The 13500-nt window shown below is 38.4% G+C and overlaps 1 protein-coding gene across 1 annotated transcript in view; it reads right to left on the bottom strand.

Annotated features, from left to right (window-relative positions):
• LOC149805055 (uncharacterized) overlaps positions 1-13500 on the bottom strand; it is a 142060-nt gene that overhangs the window by 47048 nt on the left and 81512 nt on the right. The window lies entirely within an intron of this gene.

The following is a 13500-nucleotide window of genomic DNA, read 5'->3' as shown; positions in this document are numbered from 1 at the left end:
TCACTATGATGTCTGCAGTGTGGCAGTTCATAGTGATGTCTAGTGATGTAGCATGATGTCCCACTCATTCACATTATCTTGACACCAGGCCAACCAGTCATAACACTAACCTCTTAATGTTGAGCACCTAGTGAGGCAGTTGTCAGTATCATTTTTTATAAGTCTTTAATATGACTCAGCTGGGATTCAAACCCACGACGTCCTGCATCCAAGGCAGATTTTCTAACCACTGTACCACTGGAGTGGTCATAATTTACAAAAAGAAATATGCCTTTCAAAACTAATAAAAAGAGTCAATTCTTTTCAAGTAAAATATATTTCTTCAATATTACTTACCCAATCATAATACCTTTGGTAAAAGTTATCTGCCCAAATAGGTGGCAGTTACAGTGATCTCCCCTTGATACTGAGATTGGCACTAAATATGGATATGCATGTAACTGTTGGAAGGCTGGGAGGGTATATATGTATTATGTTTGTGTATGGAATATCAAAGAAACATATTTTACTAAAAGAAATCTGGCTTCTTCTTCAAAATATGTTGCCCAGTCATAATACATTAGAAGAATAGGTAACAGGTGGAAGGAGACATATTCCCTTACCCCAGAGAGATCATCTCGAGTCCATTAAGGTATGTGAGACAGCTTTTAAATAACCTGACTGGAAATAGACTATCTATAGAAGGCAGCAGCTTTGAAGAGGACAAATTTTCCCCCCATCAAAACCAGCAAATGTTTTTCAGCCACATCTTTATGAAGGTGCTAAATGAAATGGAAAGGTAACCTTTTGCACCACTGGGAAAGGTTCCTCCCAATTGAATTGAGCCTTGTAGGATGAAAGATCTCTGGTAATACTGGAGAAGTGTACTCAGATTTCAATCAAAAGGTATGGACAATTACAGCTAGAGAACAATTTTGCTCATATGCAATGTTTGTGGTGACTGTCCTAACTTTGTGAGCCATTATCTGAAGCAAATTTATTGGTATGGATTTAGTCCAATATGTGTCCCACTTTATTCAGGACAAGAGAGTCTGTGTTTACATATTTTCCTTACCTTATTTTGAAGGCAAATTGAGGTAATAATTGTCTTTGGTCTTCCTGAAATACCACTTCAGAGCTCACGGCCTTGAGATGAATTGTCCAGAATATATAGAAATTACTATCAATATCTGATTCCTCATGAATGTGTTCTTGGCAATGAATGCAGGGAAATTCATGAGTGATACTGATCTATCTTGTCAGAACTACATGTAGATGGGTCCACCAATAGGAAAAATTTTGCTAATTTTGCCTGCTGACTGCCCAAGCAGTGAGGAAGCAGCAGTTATATGAGAAGTGAACTAATTAAGCCCCTGAGAACTGTTCAAATGGTATCTTGTTCAGCCTGGTAAATAAAACCATGATAAATTCCTCTTGGGCAAGGATACATTGTCATTGACCAGGTGAAATCCAAAATAGAACCCGAAGATTGGATCGGTCTGTGGTTTGATATCCTGTCTTCCATAACACAGTGTGCCAGTGATCAGGGAATGAAAGATTTAATTGTGATTGGTGCTAAGTGTTTCTCATTGAAAAGCCATAGGAATTTAGTTATCAAGTATGGATGACTACATTCGTATAAAGTGCACTTGTTGGCTCCACTGAGATTATCTTGTCGCCGATAGGTCCATCATAGATTTATCTGTGAGTAAATGTCGAGGGATGAAGACAGCATTCCATTTCTATTACTTCCTACTTGTCTGGCAAATAGTCTACCATTATTATATGCTCATTTTTTTCTCCATTAACTTTACATTGTCAGAATCGTTCAATATTCCCCGTTACTGAACGCGCGCGACAATACACATATAGCATTCACATGAATAAAGGAACTACTTTCTACTGTACAGAAACAATGATGCAGACACCAGCACTTTTGATTTGTAAACAAATCATATACACTCGCATAAGAAGCTCTTTACATTGTGGTTATTTAAATTTGTTTCTGAATGAACTAAAACATGTTTCGTGGACTGCAAAAAAAAAAAACAGCTGTTTTGGCACATTCTGCATTGGTACAATGTTATGGATTTAGGCTAGCTACGTTATATAAAAGACGGACGATTATGTCCTTACAAATAACATACAAGTGACAAGGCATATACTGTCTTCTTTATCTGGTGATAAGAATGGCAAAATAAAATATACTTACAGTTTTACATCCTGAATTTCCTCAAAATGTTTTTTCTTAATTCTGCAAATCCGAATTACATGAGCCATGTCATAGGTTTTCAATCTGGATTACACATTTCGAAAGTGTGCTGTAATTTCGATGATAAGTGCAATTGCATCCTCCTTACTGCACTCAAAATGACATACACATTAAATTCCATAGCGTTTTTTTGAAAATTGCAATTGAAAGACTTCATATTTTTCCCACGTTATGATTTCAAACATTCAATGACAGAAACAGAAACACATTTGCAGATGTAAACACGCTTCTCCCACGCCACTTCAATCCGTGTATTTCATGTATAATTTGCACAGATGAATCCAGTCCAAAATCACAAATATTCATCGAATCGAAACAAAATACCAAAATATATTCACTCCAGATCAAATGGAAAAGTCGTTGCAATGCACATTCATTCACAATATGACTGCAAATTTCAATTTTAACTAGACACGCCATTTTCTTTTGAAAGTTATGTCGACCGCGCGACTAAGTTCAAATTTATCTGGGCGGAGCTATGTGTGTGTTAATAATGATGTCATTTTGTAATGTCAAATCTGAGCTTGTGTATTTAGTTTGGAATACGGCATTCATTCATTTACGTTGTTTCTTGTAGTGTGTTTTGTTTATATAATTAAACCTTAGGTAGAATAAAAAAATGAGCATATAATAAAAAGGTTACTGCATTTGTATGGGAAAATATGAACTCGTTTTGTCGGAAGGATATACTGCACTCACAAGTTTGTGCAGTATTCCATCCAAAAACTCGCTCTTATTTTCCCATACAAATGCAGTAACCTATAAATACATTAGCCAGCCAAGGATATGTCACACTTAAACATGGATTTGTTGTTGAGGACATCACTTAGAAAATCCCAAACAAGAATACAGAGGTCTGGGTGCTTGGTTCCATTTAGCTGTTTGAGACAAGTCACCACAGTGGAGTTGTCAGACAGAATTAGAACTCCATTCTCATATAAGTTCTCCATCTACCAATGATAAGCTCTCAAAATGGTTTCATCTCAAGGATGCTTATATGTAAATAGTGATCCTAAAGAAGTCACACTGCTACAGCATCCCCGAATAGTAGAATACTTGCTCCCCCAGTCATCTGTGTTTGTATCCATAGTGATCATACCTGTTGGAGGTTATACATACATACATGTATATCCAATGTGAGTCCAATGTAGTTTCCCTGCCTTTGAGATGCAAGCTTGTTCTACACAGTTTGTGAAAGTTGGTCCAATGGTCAAAGGTTCAGCCTCCATTTTGACCACAGTATTATTATCATGGAAGCCCAAGAAAGCAACCAAGGACTAACGTGTCCACTGCTGCATTGAGCAAAACTCAGCAGATGAAGGAATTCTCTAGCTGATGGATTAATCCATATTGTAAACAAGGACTCTACCATTGCATGAATTCATATTCCTGAGGTAAACATTCATTTTAATGTAATGTTGATTCCAGTCCTAGTCGATCAAGTTCTTGAAAGGGAACAAGGTCAGAGTTCATTGAATGCACTTAAGTTGATGACCAAATGATAAGTGCCTCTTTGTATCTAAAAGATAGGCATAGGCCTAGGAGACACACACAACATGATACTGAGTTCCCAGGAAACTAGTTTTCAACAGCTGTAAATTTATAGGACTGCTCCCCAGTGGCAGATGTTCTAGGTACATCCCTGTGCCCATTTTGAAGCTTGCCTTGTGAATCCCTCTACTCTGGCTGAGACTGCAAGGGATGGAAAAAAGGCATCCTTGGTGGCTTGTTGTGAATTCCATCAACCTGATCAGATGAATGTTGCAAGTGCAGCTTGCCCTACGATGGTCTTTAAGAAAGGTGGAGGTTGACAGCATTACATCTCATTCACAGCTGCTGTTATGGCCATGCCCATTGTATATTGGGCCTGTAAGTTATGAAGTGGGCCATTTTATAAACATGCTCGCACATATTCTGTCATATTCTGTTTGGATTCAGGGTGGGAGAAGGTAAGCTGTGTTTCACCTATTGAAGATCGCCATAGGTATTAGATGCAATGTTGATCCCAAAGTCACAACATTACAAATCAAATCCAGGGTATCCAAATGGAAAATTGAGGGAAGGCATTTGCAAGAAAAAATGTCTGCAGATGTTTAGTCCCAAAATGTTAGTAACTTGAAATAGACAATCAGCACCTGTTGTCAGAACTGATGTCTTGGCAGGTAATATAGAGGAAAGAGGACAGAACTCTGATGCGAGTGGGTGGAAAACTTCTTCAGTACAAGGCTGCAAGGCAGAATTTCACTCATCGTAGTAAGTTCTCATAATGATGAGGGAACCTGAGGGCCAGTTTTTGTTAGTTTTGGAATAAGATAGTGAAGCCAATATCTGTTGTGCTACCTGCAAAGTAGTTAGAAAAAATGTTGACGATGGCATGTCACTACACTTTGAGCATGTTATGAATTGAATCAACTTACTTCTAAGATGTCACTGAGTAGAGGCTCCCTTTGGGTGGTAGAAGTTTACAGGTGAATGAAGAGACATATCAAAAGAATGAGGATGATAGATGGATATCATATGCCAGAAGTGACTAGAAGTATTATGCAGGTTAAATTAATCCAAGAGAGTGCCTGTATAGACTGTACCTTATCTGCAAGAAGTGCTTAGCAGCATTATGTGGGTTAGTCTGCTGTGTAATTGGTTTCACCTAGTGGGTTCTTGGGTATTGCAGCACGAAACTGGGCATCATATTTAGGAAGTGCATAGCAATACTATGCATTAAGTCATGGAACTGGACAAGGAACATGGCCATCCTGGCTAGCATGACATTGTCCAGTTCTTGATGTTCAGACTGGGTAAGGTATATTAATCAATGTAGCCAGTCTACAATTCTGATATGCAAGACTGTAACTGAGGCTGTTGTTCCTCTCCATCTTGCTCTCTAGTAAATAGCAGAGTTTTCAACCCTTGCATTAAAGCTGATGTTTTCATCACTCAAATCTATGCATCCACACCTTCCCCTAAGTGCCCAAATAACTGCCACCCATTGACTTCTGTCCATAATATGTAAGTCAGACATGTATTCAAGGAATGAAAATCAGAGAAAATTAAACTGGTCTCACTCATGGTCTAAATCTGTAAGACAAAATAAAACAGACAATATATACAAACTGCATAGTGAGTGTCCTGCTTTATGAACTTACAAGTGTCTGTGCAGAATTACCTGTAAAATGGTGCACGTGGCCAGCAGAGGTAGACAATTAGAGCATTGCAATTAATATTTACAATGTAGACACTAAATAATCACTTCTACAACAAGTAACCTGTGTAAACGTCACTGATAGCAACTACATGTATGAAGTGAAAGCCAAATAATCAATTTTGTTACCACTTACCTGTAGCAGCAGAGAGGGCGAATCCCACAAAATATTTTGCTTAACAGAGCCTTCTATCGAGGACATTTTAGATAGAGATATTATTTTCACAAAATAAACCCTCCATTCAGAAAAACATGACAAAATGGGCTTTCTCTGCTGACTTTGAAATGTTATCTCATGAAAATATCCTACCTATACAACTATTTCTTGATACAGGGGTATCTTGCGAAAACACTTGGGGATGTTTAGCCCTCTCTGCTGCTCTGTGAAAGTCCCTGGCAGAGTTTGCCTGTCTAGTTAAAAACTGTATCTAACCCAACTCGATACCGTGTTCGAGGATCATGTAAATTTATTGTTACAAATCCGTGTGGTTTTGCCTGAGCACAACTAAAGAAATTTCTGAATTTATTTATGTCCATGTCGCCACTGCACCAAGTCTGATGTATATTTTGTAACGTGTGTGCGTCAACGCCGCTGAATAGCACAAGAATGTTACAGTTGTCCCTGATCACTTTTGGGATTTGTGTATATCGCTGGGTTACATAAATCACATCAGTGTTTTTATGTCTGCCGCGTGAAAATATCCTTGCGGGGTTTGATTGCTTGTCCAACATCACATCATCGTACACAACTAAATTGTTAATTCTCCCATCAATATCATCAATACTTGGTGCTTCATCAATGTCAGTGATAAATTCAATAACATCATCGCCGTCGTTTAGCGACTTTACGCTTTCATTAAAATCTTTTAACACTCTGTAGCATCGCTGATCATCCACAGATGGAGCTATCAAATACAACTTATCCCACTTCATCCATTTCATTATTAAATTAAGTAACAACTGCGTCTTACCCGACCCAGATGGGCCCATAATAATCATTTGAATTGAGTTTGGTAGCGCTAAGTTATGTTTGATTGGCTCTCGTCGTTTTGTAGCAGAAAAGTCAGTAATCTCCATTAGATATATTATAAAATAATATGGATTTATATTGTGTGAAATGTAGAGCACGTACCCCAACTGCAGACATAACAACCACTACAACAAAAAATAATCGATCTGAGCTTACAGGCAAGTGTGAACGATGCGGTACAAAAAAGTTTAAATTTATTCCGTCAGGTGGAGCGCCAAAACCAAAGTCAGCGCCAAAACCAAAGCCAAAATTAAAGTCAAGTAAAAAAACAAAAGGAGGTGATATCGCAGCCAAGTTAGCCAAGCTGCCAGGAACACCATGGGCTAAATACCCAGGAGAAAAACATCTTCCGGGATATAATTACTGTGGTCTTGGAACCCGACTTGATATCAGACTTAATGACCAAAATCAGCCCAATCCAGGTGAGTATCCGATAAATGCTATCAATAGCGCATGCCATGTCCATGATGTAGCTTACCGAAGCAAGGATTTGCAACAGCGCCATCTCATGGATGTGAAATTAATTCATGCGTTAAATGCCATCAATGATAAATCTTTCAAGGAGAGGTTAGCATCCTGGTTAATAAAATCTGCAATGAAAGGTAAATTAGCGCTAGGTGCTGGTATATAATGGAGTTTATTTATTATTCCCCAAGCGGATACTGGAGAGGTAGCGCAGCAATTAGTAAACTCGATGAAGTGGCAAAAGTTACACGAGTTACTGCTAAAAAGTGGTTATCCCGGCAGGCAATATGGCAAATTTATCTACCGCGTTTTAAACAAATTCACTTTCCACATTTCAATGTTAGTGTGCCAAATGAGGTTCATCAGGCTGATATATTATTTCTGCCACACGATACTATTAAAATCCGAAGACGTCAAAACACATACAAGTACGCATTAACTGTAGTTGATGTTGCAAGTCGATATAAAGATGCGGAACCGTTAGCGACTAAAACAGCGTCTGAGGATGCTTCTGCGTTTGAACAAATTTATCAATGAGGACCTGGACCACAAGGTGGTCTGCGATGGCCACAGCTGCTACAAGTTGATCCTGGCAAAGAATTTCAAGGTGCAGTATCATCGCTGATGAAACAACATAACGTTACCATCAGACGAGGGCATACTGAAATTCACCGTGATCAGGCAATTGTTGAGCGATTCAATCGAACACTTGCTGAGCGGTTATTTGGATATCAATACGTGAAGGAATTTATTCAGGATACGAGATCGCGTGAATGGGTTGCAAGATTACCAGGTGTGATAGCTGCGCTAAATAATGAGATTACTCAAACAACCAACATGAAACCTGCCATCGCGATCACAAAAAAATATATACCCGTGCAACATGATTCTTCAGCGCAGCCAATACTGGATGATGTCACTGTAAGATATTTATATGAACCAGGTGAACTTGAAGGTGGTAAAAAAAGAGCAACTGATCCTATTTGGAGTGTTACCGCACACAAGATATCTAACATAACAAGATCGTCGGGTAGACCAGCAATCTACAGGCTGGATTCGACTGCTCCTCAGCATGGATTTACACGTGAGCAATTACAAGTAATTCCCGAGGACACCCAATTACCACTGTGATCACTTAACTAGCGCCAAGGGTGCCAGCAGCCCGACGTCGATTACACTCAAGACAGGTCAACATCACATTATCACGTGTATGACCGCGATTGTTATCTTTTCTATCTACGGTGAATTGTCTTGGATTATTACTCGAATACTGCCATAGCATTATACAATTACAGCTCTCACAGTGATTATTCTGCTGTTGTTTCAGCACGCTGATAAATTCAACATCAAGATCAAAATCGCGATTATTTTTTTTGTCACTCTGTTTATAAATGGCTAGTTTTCTTTTTATTATATCGCTGGCGACTGCGTCGCTGTTGTTTTCATTGCTATCAGCGTTTGACTCGTCCAAGACAATTCTTCGCAGTTGAGATATTCTTCTGACTCTGGACACAGCCAAGTAGACCAAGTTTGACCATTCGGTGCAGTCGTCGACAATCCAGACAGTTGTATCACTGATAGTTAGTCCCTGAGATGAATGAATTGTCATTGTGTATCCCAGTGTCCATGGGGATTTGTTCATGCGCAGTGCATCTTTAACAGCATTAATATCAACTAGTACAATATCATTCAATACTAAATTCTGTTTCTCTGTCCCTGACTCTGTCAGGCGCCCTGGTATATCAACATCTATATTTTGTAACCGAGTATCAGCTGGTCTATAACATAACAGCACTGGCAACATTGGAAACTTTTCTTGTTGTAATTGAAATAGCTGTTGTTGAAGTGTGTCTCTGACTATCTTTCTACTTGCCACTATCAAATTGTCTGGCTTCCATGTTTTCCAAAAGTCGCTCACTGAAGTTTCAGGAATCATCTTGCGCATAATTTCGCATTGAATTTTATTCGGTTGTAATCTGATTAATGTTTTAAATTCCTTCAATGTTGCATCAAGTGCTCTATGATCATCAAACACTTCTTCGTAATAATCAACAAAATCCCTCAACCAATCATGTGGGGATGCGCCGACAAACGGAGGTGGCTGACCGTGATTGCCGCACATTATCACTGCAGTATTCGCTGTTAGCAGCCAATCAAGAAACGTTTTTAATGTATCTAACGGTACCGTACATATCTCATCCCAAATTATTTTCCCAGGAATATATTTTGTTCCCATTCAATCTGACGTCCATACACCGCCACTGTATTTGAAAAAGCTGTGCCAAGTACAAGAATTAACTCCTCGTTGTTTCATCTCCCTGGCAAGCCTGTGTGTAGGTGTTAGCACAATCATATCTGAAGTTCGAAATAATTCAATCGCTCGAGTTGTCTTACCAGACCCACCTGGTCCGTTCAAATAAACAGTTTTGTGTCTAGTGATTGGATCATGCACAGATGGTGCGTTTGACATTTCTGATAATTCTGATTTACAATAATCATCCTTAATTGTAACATCAGTGGATTCACAATATCCATGTGACATCTCCACTTTTATTCTCCACGAACTCCATGATTCATCGCAAAAGTCTTCGACTTTCCTTGTAAAACGAGTCAGTGATTCTAAGTATCTGCTACTGATATAAAATGAATCCGTTGCAACTCTAACTGCAGTGTCAGGAAATCGATTTATCATTGATAGTAAATTTATAGAAACATAAGTCAGCATCGAAAATCTTAAATGTGTGTATTGAGGCGACTCTCCGTTGATATAACTTACAATTGTGCCCAACTTTTCCCTGTCGGACAAGTAAGCATCCTCCCGATTACAAAATATTTTCTCGCAACGGTGTCAGCAATTATAAAATCCAATTCAGCATCATCGATAATCAGTCGCGAGTGATGTAGTTTATGATCATATGTGCCACCTTGAGTAAATTTACCGATTATTCTTCGTCCGAGATCTTTTGCTATTTTTTCACTAAGTTTGATCTTAAGAATTTTAGGAGCCTCACCGATAATGACATCCATGGGAGTATTTGGACTCTCTCGTGTATACTCGCCAATGACATCATCTACACTGATATGCTCCGGTGTTGGTAACCAAACTGAGGTCTGCGGTCGATATGATATGATTGCTTCACTGACCGTCAACGATACCAGTATTCGTCTGTCAAGCATATATCGCAATAACACTATTGGTACCCAGCATTTTTCACTGAAGTGTCTGCCAAACCAAACATAACAGCACAGATGTAGCTCTTTAGCGAATTCAAACGAAGTTTCACAAGCAAATCCTGTCAAGTCAAAGTCGGGTAAAGGACCGTTTATAGCAACTCGTGTCATCGAGTTCGTGGGATGTCCAAATCGCTTAAAATACTCGCAGCACTCGCCCATCCCGAGAAAGCTTCCTGGGTAGCAAGCAATCATATCCACGGAAATCATATCCTGGTAGTCATACCGGGTATTCCACAGCCCACCGTGTCCATTCTCGACAAACTCAATTGTATGTCCGGGAGAAACTCACTTTGGGTTGGTCTCCACGAATTTCTTTCTCTGGCAGCGTGGGCGACAACACTCGGAACTCTATAACAATTAACCAATAACTGCTCGGTGTTTTTAAAATCTTCGATTTTCATATATTTCTCTGAGTTTTTTCATTTGTTGTTGCAACGACTCCGTCCGGTATAATTCACCGTTGGGTTTTACAAATTGATCATACTCGGAATCTTGGGAACTTTTAAACAACCACATCGACACAGGGTCGGTTTTGGTTACCTGTTTGATAGCATCAAATATGTTTCCGCGATAATATTTCACAACACGATCCCGCGGAAATATCAGAACTGCGTTAGTCCAAGCATGAGCATTATGATCAATGATATTTATTGGAGCCCCGTATTGATTATATTTCGATTTGTATAACACTTCCTTTGTTATCGTTGCTACGGTTATGGGAAATCTTAGCGCGCGCTCCAGCTCTGCAACATCGTTTATTGATGTTCCTGTGTGTTTGACCCGCTCAGCCCACGCTGTTATCTTGGACTATCTTAACGCAGTCAGACCGTTTCCCCGCATCGCATTTTTAAAATGTTCCATTACTCGCTTGGCTTCACAATTCAGCGTCAACGACGACCTCATCGGGGTGAGTTTATCAATTTTGGTTTTTTTTATCGGATAGATTCCATAAATGACTGCGGTCACAGGATAAGCTCTCGCGTATAATGGTTTATCAATCCCGGTCAGCATTCCTGATTTGGAGTCTTTACTTAACAGAATGGTCTTTCCGCTAGCAAGGACGGGGTCGAGTTTGTCACGGATAATCCAGGTGTCAGAATCCGCCTGCACAATAAATTTTATTCTGAAAAAATATTTCGGACCGCCTTGATGAAGGTAATCAATAATTGTTTTCACTCGTGCATCATTCATTGTAGCATCGATGACTTCGGTATCACGGATTATTTTAAATAACGACCACACGTGAGATGCGCCGTCATCGCAGAATTCTTTTTTGTTTTGGCATTCCTGATAATATCAAACAGATCAGTCAGGGCTCATCTCCATGAATCAGGGGTTAGTCTGTCAAGATCGAATCTTCCAGTGCCAAACACAGACAACCTCGAAAACTCCTCCATATTATATTTAAGACAAATATTTAAATAAGAAAATTATATATATGAATCAATGCAAATGGCTTGGTACAAAATCATCAACTTGCTGTAATAAATCCTGCAGAGGTGAATTCTGTGGACAACATTCCCAAAGCATCAGGCAGGGGAGTTTAGGGCCAATACCATGCCTGTGATGTGGTATTGGGGTCAGGGATAAAACACAGTTATGTGCAGGTTGCGGAGGAAAGCGATATCGGGAATTCAAGCGATATTACAATAAAAAATCCAGCGACATATCCGAGCGTAATTATTTAAATAAGTTTTCAAACAAATTATAAATTAGACAAATATATTATTATATAAATGAGCCAAGAATTTGTCTCACATCCAACCATTGAGAATTACGAAGCATCTTGCGAGGGAATAGTCAGAAATAGCAGGTTGGAAAAACCAGTTGGTGCTGTTGGTAATGCTGGTTATCTTATATTTGTTGTTGGGAAAAAGAGGTATCGTAATCATAGGTTCGTGTTTGAGTGTTTCCATGGAGAGATCAAAGACGGTCTTGTAATTGATCACCTTGATGGACAAAAACTTAATAACTCTCTTCAAAATTTACAAGCCATCATGCAGAGTGAAAATTCTACACGAGGTGGCACTGGTAAATTTGTAAAAATTCCCAGAGCTGTCAGGTCTTTCAACATAAGTACCTGTGAAGAAAAAATATTTCACTCAATGAACTCAGCTGCCAAGTATTTCGGTATTAACTCCCATTCAGTTCAACGTGTGGCAGATAAAGTGGACAATTGTTTTTAATTATCACGAGGATTTTCCAAACAGAGATAACTCTGTTAGGCACATGCAATTAGTTCCCTCCCTTTGTGCATGTCATTGTGGGTAAATTTATTCAACGCGACTTAGCGGTATATTATTTACAGGTAACACAATGAGCAGACAGTTTTCTGTATACAAGGAAATAAATAACTTCCCCTTATTCCTTAACAACGTCAAAAATGATTTTATCCCTGACAAAGTCAGGGACAAAGGCGTAATTGTCTATTTATCTTTTTTTCACAGATGAAATCTTTATTTTATTGCACCTGTGCGGGTTTATGGTTCATCTGTATTTTCCACACTATCATATTTAAGAAAAAACATTTTAAACAAATCACGCTGTGCTATTTTTGAACTTCCAAGTATCAGTCAGTTTATATACTATACGATCCTATTAGAAGATGGAGTCTTGGAAGTTCAACAGCAATCAATACTGTCTCATCATATCCGCTCATGGCGGATGCTTTTTGCGTCATCCAGGGGTTGATTTTCGGGATGGTATTGTCCCGCTGTTGAGTGTAGAAAATGACTCCGTTAGGATAAGTACTGTAAATACTATATATTGTGCTGTCCTACTGTAAATACTATATGTTGTGCCGTCCTACTGTAAATACTATCTGTCTGTGCCGTCTTACTGTAAATACTATATGTCTGTACCGTCCTAGGATAAGTTATATATGCAATTGTAAATAGTGTAAATATACAATGCTGTAAATATTGTAAATAGTGTAAATATTGTAAATACAATGCTGTAAATATGCTTCAGGGTCAAACGACCCACATTTTTTTCTTTTAAATATATAATATTCATATATATATATATATATATATATATATATATATATATATATATATATATATATATATATATATAAATATGAATTACAAAAATATCAATAATGTGATTGCTGCTATTAAAAAATTAGAAGAGCGCGGATTTAATATATCACTAAATTCTGAAACAATCATGTCTGATTTTGAATCATTACATGAAGCTAAATGCACAGGGTGTTATATTCTTCCTGCTCAGTATCGGTTTATAAAAAGAATTCAAAATAATTTGTATAAATCACTGGCTACCATAGAAGAAGCACAAATAAATGAATTTGTTTCATTG

Source organism: Sinohyriopsis cumingii, chromosome 2 (assembly GCF_028554795.1).
Source record: "Sinohyriopsis cumingii isolate HCF-2022 chromosome 2, ASM2855479v2, whole genome shotgun sequence".
Taxonomy (NCBI): Eukaryota; Metazoa; Mollusca; class Bivalvia; order Unionida; family Unionidae; genus Sinohyriopsis; species Sinohyriopsis cumingii.
This window is presented reverse-complemented; position numbering and strand designations above follow the sequence as displayed.